Raw genomic sequence first — 18,812 nt, 5'->3', positions numbered from 1 at the left:
TATTTGCATATCTGCATATAAAAATTATATCTCACATGTTTAAAAGGAATCAATGAAATCAGAACACCCATAGTCCAATGAGAAATTGCTCTAAAGCCTACATCCCTAATCTTTTCGTAAAACTTTATAGCATGCATATAGAAAAAATAAGTTATCTCTCAGCTAAGTTAAGGATATAACAAAATCTAGACTATGTGAAAGTTATACTTTGTAATGTTCACTCAAAATAAATCATTAAAATATGTTGTTGGATTTCATTTTGTAATTCATATGCAAGTTTTTCCAAAACATTCCTCTAGAAAAAACTTCTAAATTTTGAATGTTATACTTGAGGTTGCTATTACCACACCTTCCACAGGTTCGACATCTTCTACATAGTTGACTGCGTGGCCTAATGGATAAGGCGTCTGACTTCAGATCAGAAGATTGAGGGTTCGAGTCCCTTCGTGGTCGAAGTTATCTTTCTGTCACTATTTGAAATCTTCAAACTCTGCATGAATTCAATGGATGACAAAGTTGTAAAGAATGTACATTTCTAAATGTAATTCCTATAGGAAAATAAATACAACATAAACAATGATGTGTATGACGTACACATAGTTACAGTTTTTTTAGGTTTTTGGTGGATAGTAAAAGGTATCCTTTTGGAAAAGGTAAGTATTTACCTGTTAACTTGTTCAATTTTGGTAATCTGTGTTAAAAACAATTCTTTGACCAAATTGATACTATAATGGTTATTTGCATATTTGCATATAAAAATTACATCTCACATGTTTAGAAGGAATCAATGAAATCAGAACACCCATAGTTCAATGAGAAATTGCTCTAAAGCCTACATCCCTAATCTTTTCATAAAACTTTATAGCATGCCTATAGAAAAGTTAAGTCATTTCTCAGCTAAGTTAAGGATTTAACAAAATCTAGGCTATGTGAAAGTTATACTTTGTAATGTTCACTCAAAATAAATCATTAAAATATGTTGTTGGATTTCATTTTGTAATTCATATGCAAGTTTTTCCAAAACATACCTCTAGAAAAAACTTCTCACATGTTTAAAAGGAATCAATGAAATCAGAACACCCATAGTCCAATGAGAAATTGCTATAAAGCCTACATCCCTAATATTTTCATAAAACTTCAAAATCCTTTTGGAAAATGTAAGTGTTTACCTATTAACTTGTTCGATTTTGGTAATCTGTTTTGCAAAGCAATTCTTTGACCAAATTGATACTATAATGGTTATTTGCATATTTGCATATAAAAATAACATCTCACATGTTTATAAGTAATCACTGAAATCAGAACACCCATAGTTCAATGAGAAATTGCTCTAAAGCCTACATCCCTATTCTTTTCATAAAACTTTATAGCATGGCTATAAAAAAGTTATGTTATTTCTCAGCTAAATTAAGGATTTAACAAAATCTAGGCTATGTGAAAGGTATACTTTGTAATGTTCACTCAAAATAAATCATTAAAATATGTTGTTGGATTTCATTTTGTAATTCATATGCAAGTTTTTCTAAAACATACCTCTAGAAAAAACTTCTCACATGTTTAAAAGGAATCAATGAAATCAGAACACCCGTAGTCCAATGAGAAATTGCTATAAGGACTTCATCCCTAATATTTTCATAAAACTTCAAAATCCTTTTGGAAAATGTAAGTGTTTACCTGTTAACTTGTTCGATTTTGGTAATCTGTGTTGCAAAGCAATTCATTGACCAAATTGATACTATAATGGTTATTTGCATATTTGCATATAAAAATAACATCTCACATGTTTAGAAGGAATCAATGAAATCAGAACACCCATAGTTCAATGAGAAATTGCTCTAATGCCTACATCCCTAATCTTTTCATAAAACTTTATAGCATGCATATAGAAATGTTAAGTTATTTCTCAGCTAAGTTAAGGATTTAACAAAATCTAGGCTATGTGAAAGGTATACTTTGTAATGTTCACTCAAAATAAATCATTAAAATATGTTGTTGGATTTCATTTTGTAATTCATATGCAAGTTTTTCCAAAACATTCCTCAGAAAAAACTTCTAAATTTTGAATGTTATACTTGAGGTTGCTATTACCACACCTTCCACAGGTTCGACATCTTCTACATAGTTGACTGCGTGGCCTAATGGATAAGGCGTCTGACTTCGGATCAGAAGATTTAGGCTTCGAGTCCCTTCGTGGTCGAGGTTTTCATTTCGATCACTATTTAAACTATTCATGAAATAAATGGATGACAATGTTGTAAAGAATGTACATTTCTAAATGTAATTCCTATAGGAAAATAAATACAACATAAACAATGATGTGTATGATGTACATATAGTTACAGTTTTTTTAGATTTTAGGTGGATAGTAAAAGTTATCCTTTTGGAAAAGATAAGTATTTACCTGTTAACTTGTTAAATTTTGGTAATCTGTGTTGCAAAAAATTCTTTGACCAAATTGATACAATAAAGGATATTTGCATATCTGCATATAAAAATTATATCTCACATGTTTAAAAGGAATCAATGAAATCAGAACACCCATAGTCCAATGAGAAATTGCTCTAAAGCCTACATCCCTAATCTTTTCGTAAAACTTTATAGCATGCATATAGAAAAAATAAGTTATCTCTCAGCTAAGTTAAGGATATAACAAAATCTAGACTATGTGAAAGTTATACTTTGTAATGTTCACTCAAAATAAATCATTAAAATATGTTGTTGGATTTCATTTTGTAATTCATATGCAAGTTTTTCCAAAACATTCCTCTAGAAAAAACTTCTAAATTTTGAATGTTATACTTGAGGTTGCTATTACCACACCTTCCACAGGTTCGACATCTTCTACATAGTTGACTGCGTGGCCTAATGGATAAGGCGTCTGACTTCAGATCAGAAGATTGAGGGTTCGAGTCCCTTCGTGGTCGAAGTTATCTTTCTGTCACTATTTGAAATCTTCAAACTCTGCATGAATTCAATGGATGACAAAGTTGTAAAGAATGTACATTTCTAAATGTAATTCCTATAGGAAAATAAATACAACATAAACAATGATGTGTATGACGTACACATAGTTACAGTTTTTTTAGGTTTTTGGTGGATAGTAAAAGGTATCCTTTTGGAAAAGGTAAGTATTTACCTGTTAACTTGTTCAATTTTGGTAATCTGTGTTAAAAACAATTCTTTGACCAAATTGATACTATAATGGTTATTTGCATATTTGCATATAAAAATTACATCTCACATGTTTAGAAGGAATCAATGAAATCAGAACACCCATAGTTCAATGAGAAATTGCTCTAAAGCCTACATCCCTAATCTTTTCATAAAACTTTATAGCATGCCTATAGAAAAGTTAAGTCATTTCTCAGCTAAGTTAAGGATTTAACAAAATCTAGGCTATGTGAAAGTTATACTTTGTAATGTTCACTCAAAATAAATCATTAAAATATGTTGTTGGATTTCATTTTGTAATTCATATGCAAGTTTTTCCAAAACATACCTCTAGAAAAAACTTCTCACATGTTTAAAAGGAATCAATGAAATCAGAACACCCATAGTCCAATGAGAAATTGCTATAAAGCCTACATCCCTAATATTTTCATAAAACTTCAAAATCCTTTTGGAAAATGTAAGTGTTTACCTATTAACTTGTTCGATTTTGGTAATCTGTTTTGCAAAGCAATTCTTTGACCAAATTGATACTATAATGGTTATTTGCATATTTGCATATAAAAATAACATCTCACATGTTTATAAGTAATCACTGAAATCAGAACACCCATAGTTCAATGAGAAATTGCTCTAAAGCCTACATCCCTATTCTTTTCATAAAACTTTATAGCATGGCTATAAAAAAGTTATGTTATTTCTCAGCTAAATTAAGGATTTAACAAAATCTAGGCTATGTGAAAGGTATACTTTGTAATGTTCATTCAAAATAAATCATTAAAATATGTTGTTGGATTTCATTTTGTAATTCATATGCAAGTTTTTCTAAAACATACCTCTAGAAAAAACTTCTCACATGTTTAAAAGGAATCAATGAAATCAGAACACCCATAGTCCAATGAGAAATTGCTATAAGGACTACATCCCTAATATTTTCATAAAACTTCAAAATCCTTTTGGAAAATGTAAGTGTTTACCTGTTAACTTGTTCGATTTTGGTAATCTGTGTTGCAAAGCAATTCATTGACCAAATTGATACTATAATGGTTATTTGCATATTTGCATATAAAAATAACATCTCACATGTTTAGAAGGAATCAATGAAATCAGAACACCCATAGTTCAATGAGAAATTGCTCTAATGCCTACATCCCTAATCTTTTCATAAAACTTTATAGCATGCATATAGAAATGTTAAGTTATTTCTCAGCTAAGTTAAGGATTTAACAAAATCTAGGCTATGTGAAAGGTATACTTTGTAATGTTCACTCAAAATAAATCATTAAAATATGTTGTTGGATTTCATTTTGTAATTCATATGCAAGTTTTTCCAAAACATTCCTCTAGAAAAAACTTCTAAATTTTGAATGTTATACTTGAGGTTGCTATTACCACACCTTCCACAGGTTCGACATCTTCTACATAGTTGACTGCGTGGCCTAATGAATAAGGCGTCTGACTTCGGATCAGAAGATTTAGGCTTCGAGTCCCTTCGTGGTCGAGGTTTTCATTTCGATCACTATTTAAACTATTCATGAAATAAATGGATGACAATGTTGTAAAGAATGTACATTTCTAAATGTAATTCCTATAGGAAAATAAATACAACATAAACAATGATGTGTATGATGTACATATAGTTACAGTTTTTTTAGATTTTAGGTGGATAGTAAAAGTTATCCTTTTGGAAAAGATAAGTATTTACCTGTTAACTTGTTAAATTTTGGTAATCTGTGTTGCAAAAAATTCTTTGACCAAATTGATACAATAAAGGATATTTGCATATCTGCATATAAAAATTATATCTGACATGTTTAAAAGGAATCAATGAAATCAGAACACCCATAGTCCAATGAGAAATTGCTCTAAAGCCTACATCCCTAATCTTTTCGTAAAACTTTATAGCATGCATATAGAAAAAATAAGTTATCTCTCAGCTAAGTTAAGGATATAACAAAATCTAGACTATGTGAAAGTTATACTTTGTAATGTTCACTCAAAATAAATCATTAAAATATGTTGTTGGATTTCATTTTGTAATTCATATGCAAGTTTTTCCAAAACATTCCTCTAGAAAAAACTTCTAAATTTTGAATGTTATACTTGAGGTTGCTATTACCACACCTTCCACAGGTTCGACATCTTCTACATAGTTGACTGCGTGGCCTAATGGATAAGGCGTCTGACTTCAGATCAGAAGATTGAGGGTTCGAGTCCCTTCGTGGTCGAAGTTATCTTTCTGTCACTATTTGAAATCTTCAAACTCTGCATGAATTCAATGGATGACAAAGTTGTAAAGAATGTACATTTCTAAATGTAATTCCTATAGGAAAATAAATACAACATAAACAATGATGTGTATGACATACACATAGTTACAGTTTTTTTAGGTTTTTGGTGGATAGTAAAAGGTATCCTTTTGGAAAAGGTAAGTATTTACCTGTTAACTTGTTCAATTTTGGTAATCTGTGTTAAAAACAATTCTTTGACCAAATTGATACTATAATGGTTATTTGCATATTTGCATATAAAAATTACATCTCACATGTTTAGAAGGAATCAATGAAATCAGAACACCCATAGTTCAATGAGAAATTGCTCTAAAGCCTACATCCCTAATCTTTTCATAAAACTTTATAGCATGCCTATAGAAAAGTTAAGTCATTTCTCAGCTAAGTTAAGGATTTAACAAAATCTAGGCTATGTGAAAGTTATACTTTGTAATGTTCACTCAAAATAAATCATTAAAATATGTTGTTGGATTTCATTTTGTAATTCATATGCAAGTTTTTCCAAAACATACCTCTAGAAAAAACTTCTCACATGTTTAAAAGGAATCAATGAAATCAGAACACCCATAGTCCAATGAGAAATTGCTATAAAGCCTACATCCCTAATATTTTCATAAAACTTCAAAATCCTTTTGGAAAATGTAAGTGTTTACCTATTAACTTGTTCGATTTTGGTAATCTGTTTTGCAAAGCAATTCTTTGACCAAATTGATACTATAATGGTTATTTGCATATTTGCATATAAAAATAACATCTCACATGTTTAGAAGGAATCAATGAAATCAGAACACCCATAGTTCAATGAGAAATTGCTCTAATGCCTACATCCCTAATCTTTTCATAAAACTTTATAGCATGCATATAGAAATGTTAAGTTATTTCTCAGCTAAGTTAAGGATTTAACAAAATCTAGGCTATGTGAAAGGTATACTTTGTAATGTTCACTCAAAATAAATCATTAAAATATGTTGTTGGATTTCATTTTGTAATTCATATGCAAGTTTTTCCAAAACATTCCTCTAGAAAAAACTTCTAAATTTTGAATGTTATACTTGAGGTTGCTATTACCACACCTTCCACAGGTTCGACATCTTCTACATAGTTGACTGCGTGGCCTAATGAATAAGGCGTCTGACTTCGGATCAGAAGATTTAGGCTTCGAGTCCCTTCGTGGTCGAGGTTTTCATTTCGATCACTATTTAAACTATTCATGAAATAAATGGATGACAATGTTGTAAAGAATGTACATTTCTAAATGTAATTCCTATAGGAAAATAAATACAACATAAACAATGATGTGTATGACATACACATAGTTACAGTTTTTTTAGGTTTTTGGTGGATAGTAAAAGGTATCCTTTTGGAAAAGGTAAGTATTTACCTGTTAACTTGTTCAATTTTGGTAATCTGTGTTAAAAACAATTCTTTGACCAAATTGATACTATAATGGTTATTTGCATATTTGCATATAAAAATTACATCTCACATGTTTAGAAGGAATCAATGAAATCAGAACACCCATAGTTCAATGAGAAATTGCTCTAAAGCCTACATCCCTAATCTTTTCATAAAACTTTATAGCATGCCTATAGAAAAGTTAAGTCATTTCTCAGCTAAGTTAAGGATTTAACAAAATCTAGGCTATGTGAAAGTTATACTTTGTAATGTTCACTCAAAATAAATCATTAAAATATGTTGTTGGATTTCATTTTGTAATTCATATGCAAGTTTTTCCAAAACATACCTCTAGAAAAAACTTCTCACATGTTTAAAAGGAATCAATGAAATCAGAACACCCATAGTCCAATGAGAAATTGCTATAAAGCCTACATCCCTAATATTTTCATAAAACTTCAAAATCCTTTTGGAAAATGTAAGTGTTTACCTATTAACTTGTTCGATTTTGGTAATCTGTTTTGCAAAGCAATTCTTTGACCAAATTGATACTATAATGGTTATTTGCATATTTGCATATAAAAATAACATCTCACATGTTTAGAAGGAATCAATGAAATCAGAACACCCATAGTTCAATGAGAAATTGCTCTAATGCCTACATCCCTAATCTTTTCATAAAACTTTATAGCATGCATATAGAAATGTTAAGTTATTTCTCAGCTAAGTTAAGGATTTAACAAAATCTAGGCTATGTGAAAGGTATACTTTGTAATGTTCACTCAAAATAAATCATTAAAATATGTTGTTGGATTTCATTTTGTAATTCATATGCAAGTTTTTCCAAAACATTCCTCTAGAAAAAACTTCTAAATTTTGAATGTTATACTTGAGGTTGCTATTACCACACCTTCCACAGGTTCGACATCTTCTACATAGTTGACTGCGTGGCCTAATGAATAAGGCGTCTGACTTCGGATCAGAAGATTTAGGCTTCGAGTCCCTTCGTGGTCGAGGTTTTCATTTCGATCACTATTTAAACTATTCATGAAATAAATGGATGACAATGTTGTAAAGAATGTACATTTCTAAATGTAATTCCTATAGGAAAATAAATACAACATAAACAATGATGTGTATGATGTACATATAGTTACAGTTTTTTTAGATTTTAGGTGGATAGTAAAAGTTATCCTTTTGGAAAAGATAAGTATTTACCTGTTAACTTGTTAAATTTTGGTAATCTGTGTTGCAAAAAATTCTTTGACCAAATTGATACAATAAAGGATATTTGCATATCTGCATATAAAAATTATATCTCACATGTTTAAAAGGAATCAATGAAATCAGAACACCCATAGTCCAATGAGAAATTGCTCTAAAGCCTACATCCCTAATCTTTTCGTAAAACTTTATAGCATGCATATAGAAAAAATAAGTTATCTCTCAGCTAAGTTAAGGATATAACAAAATCTAGACTATGTGAAAGTTATACTTTGTAATGTTCACTCAAAATAAATCATTAAAATATGTTGTTGGATTTCATTTTGTAATTCATATGCAAGTTTTTCCAAAACATTCCTCTAGAAAAAACTTCTAAATTTTGAATGTTATACTTGAGGTTGCTATTACCACACCTTCCACAGGTTCGACATCTTCTACATAGTTGACTGCGTGGCCTAATGGATAAGGCGTCTGACTTCAGATCAGAAGATTGAGGGTTCGAGTCCCTTCGTGGTCGAAGTTATCTTTCTGTCACTATTTGAAATCTTCAAACTCTGCATGAATTCAATGGATGACAAAGTTGTAAAGAATGTACATTTCTAAATGTAATTCCTATAGGAAAATAAATACAACATAAACAATGATGTGTATGACATACACATAGTTACAGTTTTTTTAGGTTTTTGGTGGATAGTAAAAGGTATCCTTTTGGAAAAGGTAAGTATTTACCTGTTAACTTGTTCAATTTTGGTAATCTGTGTTAAAAACAATTCTTTGACCAAATTGATACTATAATGGTTATTTGCATATTTGCATATAAAAATTACATCTCACATGTTTAGAAGGAATCAATGAAATCAGAACACCCATAGTTCAATGAGAAATTGCTCTAAAGCCTACATCCCTAATCTTTTCATAAAACTTTATAGCATGCCTATAGAAAAGTTAAGTCATTTCTCAGCTAAGTTAAGGATTTAACAAAATCTAGGCTATGTGAAAGTTATACTTTGTAATGTTCACTCAAAATAAATCATTAAAATATGTTGTTGGATTTCATTTTGTAATTCATATGCAAGTTTTTCCAAAACATACCTCTAGAAAAAACTTCTCACATGTTTAAAAGGAATCAATGAAATCAGAACACCCATAGTCCAATGAGAAATTGCTATAAAGCCTACATCCCTAATATTTTCATAAAACTTCAAAATCCTTTTGGAAAATGTAAGTGTTTACCTATTAACTTGTTCGATTTTGGTAATCTGTTTTGCAAAGCAATTCTTTGACCAAATTGATACTATAATGGTTATTTGCATATTTGCATATAAAAATAACATCTCACATGTTTAGAAGGAATCAATGAAATCAGAACACCCATAGTTCAATGAGAAATTGCTCTAATGCCTACATCCCTAATCTTTTCATAAAACTTTATAGCATGCATATAGAAATGTTAAGTTATTTCTCAGCTAAGTTAAGGATTTAACAAAATCTAGGCTATGTGAAAGGTATACTTTGTAATGTTCACTCAAAATAAATCATTAAAATATGTTGTTGGATTTCATTTTGTAATTCATATGCAAGTTTTTCCAAAACATTCCTCTAGAAAAAACTTCTAAATTTTGAATGTTATACTTGAGGTTGCTATTACCACACCTTCCACAGGTTCGACATCTTCTACATAGTTGACTGCGTGGCCTAATGAATAAGGCGTCTGACTTCGGATCAGAAGATTTAGGCTTCGAGTCCCTTCGTGGTCGAGGTTTTCATTTCGATCACTATTTAAACTATTCATGAAATAAATGGATGACAATGTTGTAAAGAATGTACATTTCTAAATGTAATTCCTATAGGAAAATAAATACAACATAAACAATGATGTGTATGATGTACATATAGTTACAGTTTTTTTAGATTTTAGGTGGATAGTAAAAGTTATCCTTTTGGAAAAGATAAGTATTTACCTGTTAACTTGTTCAATTTTGGTAATCTGTGTTGCAAAAAATTATTTGACCAAATTGATACAATAAAGGATATTTGCATATCTGCATATAAAAATTATATCTCACATGTTTAAAAGGAATCAATGAAATCAGAACACCCATAGTCCAATGAGAAATTGCTCTAAAGCCTACATCCCTAATCTTTTCGTAAAACTTTATAGCATGCATATAGAAAAAATAAGTTATCTCTCAGCTAAGTTAAGGATATAACAAAATCTAGACTATGTGAAAGTTATACTTTGTAATGTTCACTCAAAATAAATCATTAAAATATGTTGTTGGATTTCATTTTGTAATTCATATGCAAGTTTTTCCAAAACATTCCTCTAGAAAAAACTTCTAAATTTTGAATGTTATACTTGAGGTTGCTATTACCACACCTTCCACAGGTTCGACATCTTCTACATAGTTGACTGCGTGGCCTAATGGATAAGGCGTCTGACTTCAGATCAGAAGATTGAGGGTTCGAGTCCCTTCGTGGTCGAAGTTATCTTTCTGTCACTATTTGAAATCTTCAAACTCTGCATGAATTCAATGGATGACAAAGTTGTAAAGAATGTACATTTCTAAATGTAATTCCTATAGGAAAATAAATACAACATAAACAATGATGTGTATGACATACACATAGTTACAGTTTTTTTAGGTTTTTGGTGGATAGTAAAAGGTATCCTTTTGGAAAAGGTAAGTATTTACCTGTTAACTTGTTCAATTTTGGTAATCTGTGTTAAAAACAATTCTTTGACCAAATTGATACTATAATGGTTATTTGCATATTTGCATATAAAAATTACATCTCACATGTTTAGAAGGAATCAATGAAATCAGAACACCCATAGTTCAATGAGAAATTGCTCTAAAGCCTACATCCCTAATCTTTTCATAAAACTTTATAGCATGCCTATAGAAAAGTTAAGTCATTTCTCAGCTAAGTTAAGGATTTAACAAAATCTAGGCTATGTGAAAGTTATACTTTGTAATGTTCACTCAAAATAAATCATTAAAATATGTTGTTGGATTTCATTTTGTAATTCATATGCAAGTTTTTCCAAAACATACCTCTAGAAAAAACTTCTCACATGTTTAAAAGGAATCAATGAAATCAGAACACCCATAGTCCAATGAGAAATTGCTATAAAGCCTACATCCCTAATATTTTCATAAAACTTCAAAATCCTTTTGGAAAATGTAAGTGTTTACCTATTAACTTGTTCGATTTTGGTAATCTGTTTTGCAAAGCAATTCTTTGACCAAATTGATACTATAATGGTTATTTGCATATTTGCATATAAAAATAACATCTCACATGTTTAGAAGGAATCAATGAAATCAGAACACCCATAGTTCAATGAGAAATTGCTCTAATGCCTACATCCCTAATCTTTTCATAAAACTTTATAGCATGCATATAGAAATGTTAAGTTATTTCTCAGCTAAGTTAAGGATTTAACAAAATCTAGGCTATGTGAAAGGTATACTTTGTAATGTTCACTCAAAATAAATCATTAAAATATGTTGTTGGATTTCATTTTGTAATTCATATGCAAGTTTTTCCAAAACATTCCTCTAGAAAAAACTTCTAAATTTTGAATGTTATACTTGAGGTTGCTATTACCACACCTTCCACAGGTTCGACATCTTCTACATAGTTGACTGCGTGGCCTAATGAATAAGGCGTCTGACTTCGGATCAGAAGATTTAGGCTTCGAGTCCCTTCGTGGTCGAGGTTTTCATTTCGATCACTATTTAAACTATTCATGAAATAAATGGATGACAATGTTGTAAAGAATGTACATTTCTAAATGTAATTCCTATAGGAAAATAAATACAACATAAACAATGATGTGTATGATGTACATATAGTTACAGTTTTTTTAGATTTTAGGTGGATAGTAAAAGTTATCCTTTTGGAAAAGATAAGTATTTACCTGTTAACTTGTTCAATTTTGGTAATCTGTGTTGCAAAAAATTCTTTGACCAAATTGATACAATAAAGGATATTTGCATATCTGCATATAAAAATTATATCTCACATGTTTAAAAGGAATCAATGAAATCAGAACACCCATAGTCCAATGAGAAATTGCTCTAAAGCCTACATCCCTAATCTTTTCGTAAAACTTTATAGCATGCATATAGAAAAAATAAGTTATCTCTCAGCTAAGTTAAGGATATAACAAAATCTAGACTATGTGAAAGTTATACTTTGTAATGTTCACTCAAAATAAATCATTAAAATATGTTGTTGGATTTCATTTTGTAATTCATATGCAAGTTTTTCCAAAACATACTTCTAGAAAAAACTTCTCACATGTTTAAAGGAATCAATGAAATCAGAACACCCATAGTCCAATGAGAAATTGCTATAAAGCCTACATCCCTAATATTTTCATAAAACTTAAAAATCCTTTTGGAAAATGTAAGTGTTTACCTTTTAACTTGTTGGATTTTGGTAATGTGTGTTGCAAAGCAATTCTTTGACCAAATTGATACTATATTGGTTATTTGCATATCTGCATATAAAAAATACATCTCACATGTTTAGAAGGAATCAATGAAATCCGAACACCCATAGTCCAATGAGAAATTGCTCTAATGCCTACATCCCTAATCTTTTCATAAAACTTTATAGCATGCATATAGATAAGTTAAGTTATTTCTCAGCTAAGTTAAGGATTTAACAAAATCTAGGCTATGTGAAAGGTATACTTTGTAATGTTCACTCAAAACAAATCATTAAAATATGTTGTTGGATTTCATTTTTTAATTCATATGCAAGTTTTTCCAAAACATTCCTCTAGAAAAAACTTCTAAATTTTGAATGTTATACTTGAGGTTGCTATTACCACACCTTCCACAGGTTCGACATCTTCTACATAGTTGACTGCGTGGCCTAATGGATAAGGCGTCTGACTTCAGATCAGAAGATTGAGGGTTCGAGTCCCTTCGTGGTCGAAGTTATCTTTCTGTCACTATTTGAAATCTTCAAACTCTGCATGAATTCAATGGATGACAATGTTGTAAAGAATGTACATTTCTAAATGTAATTCCTATAGGAAAATAAATACAACATAAACAATGATGTGTATGACGTACACATAGTTACAGTTTTTTTAGGTTTTTGGTGGATAGTAAAAGGTATCCTTTTGGAAAAGGTAAGTATTTACCTGTTAACTTGTTCAATTTTGGTAATCTGTGTTAAAAACAATTCTTTGACCAAATTGATACTATAATGGTTATTTGCATATTTGCATATAAAAATTACATCTCACATGTTTAGAAGGAATCAATGAAATCAGAACACCCATAGTTCAATGAGAAATTGCTCTAAAGCCTACATCCCTAATCTTTTCATAAAACTTTATAGCATGCCTATAGAAAAGTTAAGTCATTTCTCAGCTAAGTTAAGGATTTAACAAAATCTAGGCTATGTGAAAGTTATACTTTGTAATGTTCACTCAAAATAAATCATTAAAATATGTTGTTGGATTTCATTTTGTAATTCATATGCAAGTTTTTCCAAAACATACCTCTAGAAAAAACTTCTCACATGTTTAAAAGGAATCAATGAAATCAGAACACCCATAGTCCAATGAGAAATTGCTATAAAGCCTACATCCCTAATATTTTCATAAAACTTCAAAATCCTTTTGGAAAATGTAAGTGTTTACCTATTAACTTGTTCGATTTTGGTAATCTGTTTTGCAAAGCAATTCTTTGACCAAATTGATACTATAATGGTTATTTGCATATTTGCATATAAAAATAACATCTCACATGTTTATAAGTAATCACTGAAATCAGAACACCCATAGTTCAATGAGAAATTGCTCTAAAGCCTACATCCCTATTCTTTTCATAAAACTTTATAGCATGGCTATAAAAAAGTTATGTTATTTCTCAGCTAAATTAAGGATTTAACAAAATCTAGGCTATGTGAAAGGTATACTTTGTAATGTTCACTCAAAATAAATCATTAAAATATGTTGTTGGATTTCATTTTGTAATTCATATGCAAGTTTTTCTAAAACATACCTCTAGAAAAAACTTCTCACATGTTTAAAAGGAATCAATGAAATCAGAACACCCATAGTCCAATGAGAAATTGCTATAAGGACTACATCCCTAATATTTTCATAAAACTTCAAAATCCTTTTGGAAAATGTAAGTGTTTACCTGTTAACTTGTTCGATTTTGGTAATCTGTGTTGCAAAGCAATTCATTGACCAAATTGATACTATAATGGTTATTTGCATATTTGCATATAAAAATAACATCTCACATGTTTAGAAGGAATCAATGAAATCAGAATACCCATAGTTCAATGAGAAATTGCTCTAATGCCTACATCCCTAATCTTTTCATAAAACTTTATAGCATGCATATAGAAAAGTTAAGTTATTTCTCAGCTAAGTTAAGGATTTAACAAAATCTAGGCTATTTGAAAGGTATACTTTGTAATGTTCACTCAAAATATATCATTAAAATATGTTGTTGGATTTCATTTTGTAATTCATATGCAAGTTTTTCCAAAACATTCCTCTAGAAAAAACTTCTAAATTTTGAATGTTATACTTGAGTTTGCTATTACCACACCTTCCACAGGTTCGACATCTTCTACATAGTTGACTGCGTGGCCTAATGAATAAGGCGTCTGACTTCGGATCAGAAGATTTAGGCTTCGAGTCCCTTCGTGGTCGAGGTTTTCATTTCAATCACTATTTAAACTATTCATGAAATAAATGGATAACAATGTTGTAAAGAATGTACATTTCTAAATGTAATTCCTATAGGAAAATAAATACAACATAAACAATGATGTGTATGATGTACATATAGTTACAGTTTTTTTAGATTTTAGGTGGATAGTAAAAGTTATCCTTTTGGAAAAGATAAGTATTTACCTGTTAACTTGTTCAATTTTGGTAATCTGTGTTGCAAAAAATTCTTTGACCAAATTGATACAATAAAGGATATTTGCATATCTGCATATAAAAATTATATCTCACATGTTTAAAAGGAATCAATGAAATCAGAACACCCATAGTCCAATGAGAAATTGCTCTAAAGCCTACATCCCTAATCTTTTCGTAAAACTTTATAGCATGCATATAGAAAAAATAAGTTATCTCTCAGCTAAGTTAAGGATATAACAAAATCTAGACTATGTGAAAGTTATACTTTGTAATGTTCACTCAAAATAAATCATTAAAATATGTTGTTGGATTTCATTTTGTAATTCATATGCAAGTTTTTCCAAAACATTCCTCTAGAAAAAACTTCTAAATTTTGAATGTTATACTTGAGGTTGCTATTACCACACCTTCCACAGGTTCGACATCTTCTACATAGTTGACTGCGTGGCCTAATGGATAAGGCGTCTGACTTCAGATCAGAAGATTGAGGGTTCGAGTCCCTTCGTGGTCGAAGTTATCTTTCTGTCACTATTTGAAATCTTCAAACTCTGCATGAATTCAATGGATGACAAAGTTGTAAAGAATGTACATTTCTAAATGTAATTCCTATAGGAAAATAAATACAACATAAACAATGATGTGTATGACATACACATAGTTACAGTTTTTTTAGGTTTTTGGTGGATAGTAAAAGGTATCCTTTTGGAAAAGGTAAGTATTTACCTGTTAACTTGTTCAATTTTGGTAATCTGTGTTAAAAACAATTCTTTGACCAAATTGATACTATAATGGTTATTTGCATATTTGCATATAAAAATTACATCTCACATGTTTAGAAGGAATCAATGAAATCAGAACACCCATAGTTCAATGAGAAATTGCTCTAAAGCCTACATCCCTAATCTTTTCATAAAACTTTATAGCATGCCTATAGAAAAGTTAAGTCATTTCTCAGCTAAGTTAAGGATTTAACAAAATCTAGGCTATGTGAAAGTTATACTTTGTAATGTTCACTCAAAATAAATCATTAAAATATGTTGTTGGATTTCATTTTGTAATTCATATGCAAGTTTTTCCAAAACATACCTCTAGAAAAAACTTCTCACATGTTTAAAAGGAATCAATGAAATCAGAACACCCATAGTCCAATGAGAAATTGCTATAAAGCCTACATCCCTAATATTTTCATAAAACTTCAAAATCCTTTTGGAAAATGTAAGTGTTTACCTATTAACTTGTTCGATTTTGGTAATCTGTTTTGCAAAGCAATTCTTTGACCAAATTGATACTATAATGGTTATTTGCATATTTGCATATAAAAATAACATCTCACATGTTTAGAAGGAATCAATGAAATCAGAACACCCATAGTTCAATGAGAAATTGCTCTAATGCCTACATCCCTAATCTTTTCATAAAACTTTATAGCATGCATATAGAAATGTTAAGTTATTTCTCAGCTAAGTTAAGGATTTAACAAAATCTAGGCTATGTGAAAGGTATACTTTGTAATGTTCACTCAAAATAAATCATTAAAATATGTTGTTGGATTTCATTTTGTAATTCATATGCAAGTTTTTCCAAAACATTCCTCTAGAAAAAACTTCTAAATTTTGAATGTTATACTTGAGGTTGCTATTACCACACCTTCCACAGGTTCGACATCTTCTACATAGTTGACTGCGTGGCCTAATGAATAAGGCGTCTGACTTCGGATCAGAAGATTTAGGCTTCGAGTCCCTTCGTGGTCGAGGTTTTCATTTCGATCACTATTTAAACTATTCATGAAATAAATGGATGACAATGTTGTAAAGAATGTACATTTCTAAATGTAATTCCTATAGGAAAATAAATACAACATAAACAATGATGTGTATGATGTACATATAGTTACAGTTTTTTTAGATTTTAGGTGGATAGTAAAAGTTATCCTTTTGGAAAAGATAAGTATTTACCTGTTAACTTGTTCAATTTTGGTAATCTGTGTTGCAAAAAATTCTTTGACCAAATTGATACAATAAAGGATATTTGCATATCTGCATATAAAAATTATATCTCACATGTTTAAAAGGAATCAATGAAATCAGAACACCCATAGTCCAATGAGAAATTGCTCTAAAGCCTACATCCCTAATCTTTTCGTAAAACTTTATAGCATGCATATAGAAAAAATAAGTTATCTCTCAGCTAAGTTAAGGATATAACAAAATCTAGACTATGTGAAAGTTATACTTTGTAATGTTCACTCAAAATAAATCATTAAAATATGTTGTTGGATTTCATTTTGTAATTCATATGCAAGTTTTTCCAAAACATACTTCTAGAAAAAACTTCTCACATGTTTAAAGGAATCAATGAAATCAGAACACCCATAGTCCAATGAGAAATTGCTATAAAGCCTACATCCCTAATATTTTCATAAAACTTAAAAATCCTTTTGGAAAATGTAAGTGTTTACCTGTTAACTTGTTGGATTTTGGTAATGTGTGTTGCAAAGCAATTCTTTGACCAAATTGATACTATATTGGTTATTTGCATATCTGCATATAAAAAATACATCTCACATGTTTAGAAGGAATCAATGAAATCCGAACACCCATAGTCCAATGAGAAATTGCTCTAATGCCTACATCCCTAATCTTTTCATAAAACTTTATAGCATGCATATAGATAAGTTAAGTTATTTCTCAGCTAAGTTAAGGATTTAACAAAATCTAGGCTATGTGAAAGGTATACTTTGTAATGTTCACTCAAAACAAATCATTAAAATATGTTGTTGGATTTCATTTTTTAATTCATATGCAAGTTTTTCCAAAACATTCCTCTAGAAAAAACTTCTAAATTTTGAATGTTATACTTGAGGTTGCTATTACCACACCTTCCACAGGTTCGACATCTTCTACATAGTTGACTGCGTGGCCTAATGGATAAGGCGTCTGACTTCAGATCAGAAGATTGAGGGTTCGAGTCCCTTCGTGGTCGAAGTTATCTTTCTGTCACTATTTGAAATCTTCAAACTCTGCATGAATTCAATGGATGACAATGTTGTAAAGAATGTACATTTCTAAATGTAATTCCTATAGGAAAATAAATACAACATAAACAATGATGTGTATGACGTACACATAGTTACAGTTTTTTTAGGTTTTTGGTGGATAGTAAAAGGTATCCTTTTGGAAAAGGTAAGTATTTACCTGTTAACTTGTTCAATTTTGGTAATCTGTGTTAAAAACAATTCTTTGACCAAATTGATACTATAATGGTTATTTGCATATTTGCATATAAAAATTACATCTCACATGTTTAGAAGGAATCAATGAAATCAGAACACCCATAGTTCAATGAGAAATTGCTCTAAAGCCTACATCCCTAATCTTTTCATAAAACTTTATAGCATGCCTATAGAAAAGTTAAGTCATTTCTCAGCTAAGTTAAGGATTTAACAAAATCTAGGCTATGTGAAAGTTATACTTTGTAATGTTCACTCAAAATAAATCATTAAAATATGTTGTTGGATTTCATTTTGTAATTCATATGCAAGTTTTTCCAAAACATACCTCTAGAAAAAACTTCTCACATGTTTAAAAGGAATCAATGAAATCAGAACACCCATAGTCCAATGAGAAATTGCTATAAAGCCTACATCCCTAATATTTTCATAAAACTTCAAAATCCTTTTGGAAAATGTAAGTGTTTACCTATTAACTTGTTCGATTTTGGTAATCTGTTTTGCAAAGCAATTCTTTGACCAAATTGATACTATAATGGTTATTTGCATATTTGCATATAAAAATAACATCTCACATGTTTATAAGTAA

This window comes from Taudactylus pleione, unplaced genomic scaffold (genome assembly GCF_031769625.1).
Source record: "Taudactylus pleione unplaced genomic scaffold, aTauple2 ptg000914l, whole genome shotgun sequence".
Lineage (NCBI taxonomy): Eukaryota > Metazoa > Chordata > Amphibia > Anura > Myobatrachidae > Taudactylus > Taudactylus pleione.
This window is presented reverse-complemented; position numbering follows the sequence as displayed.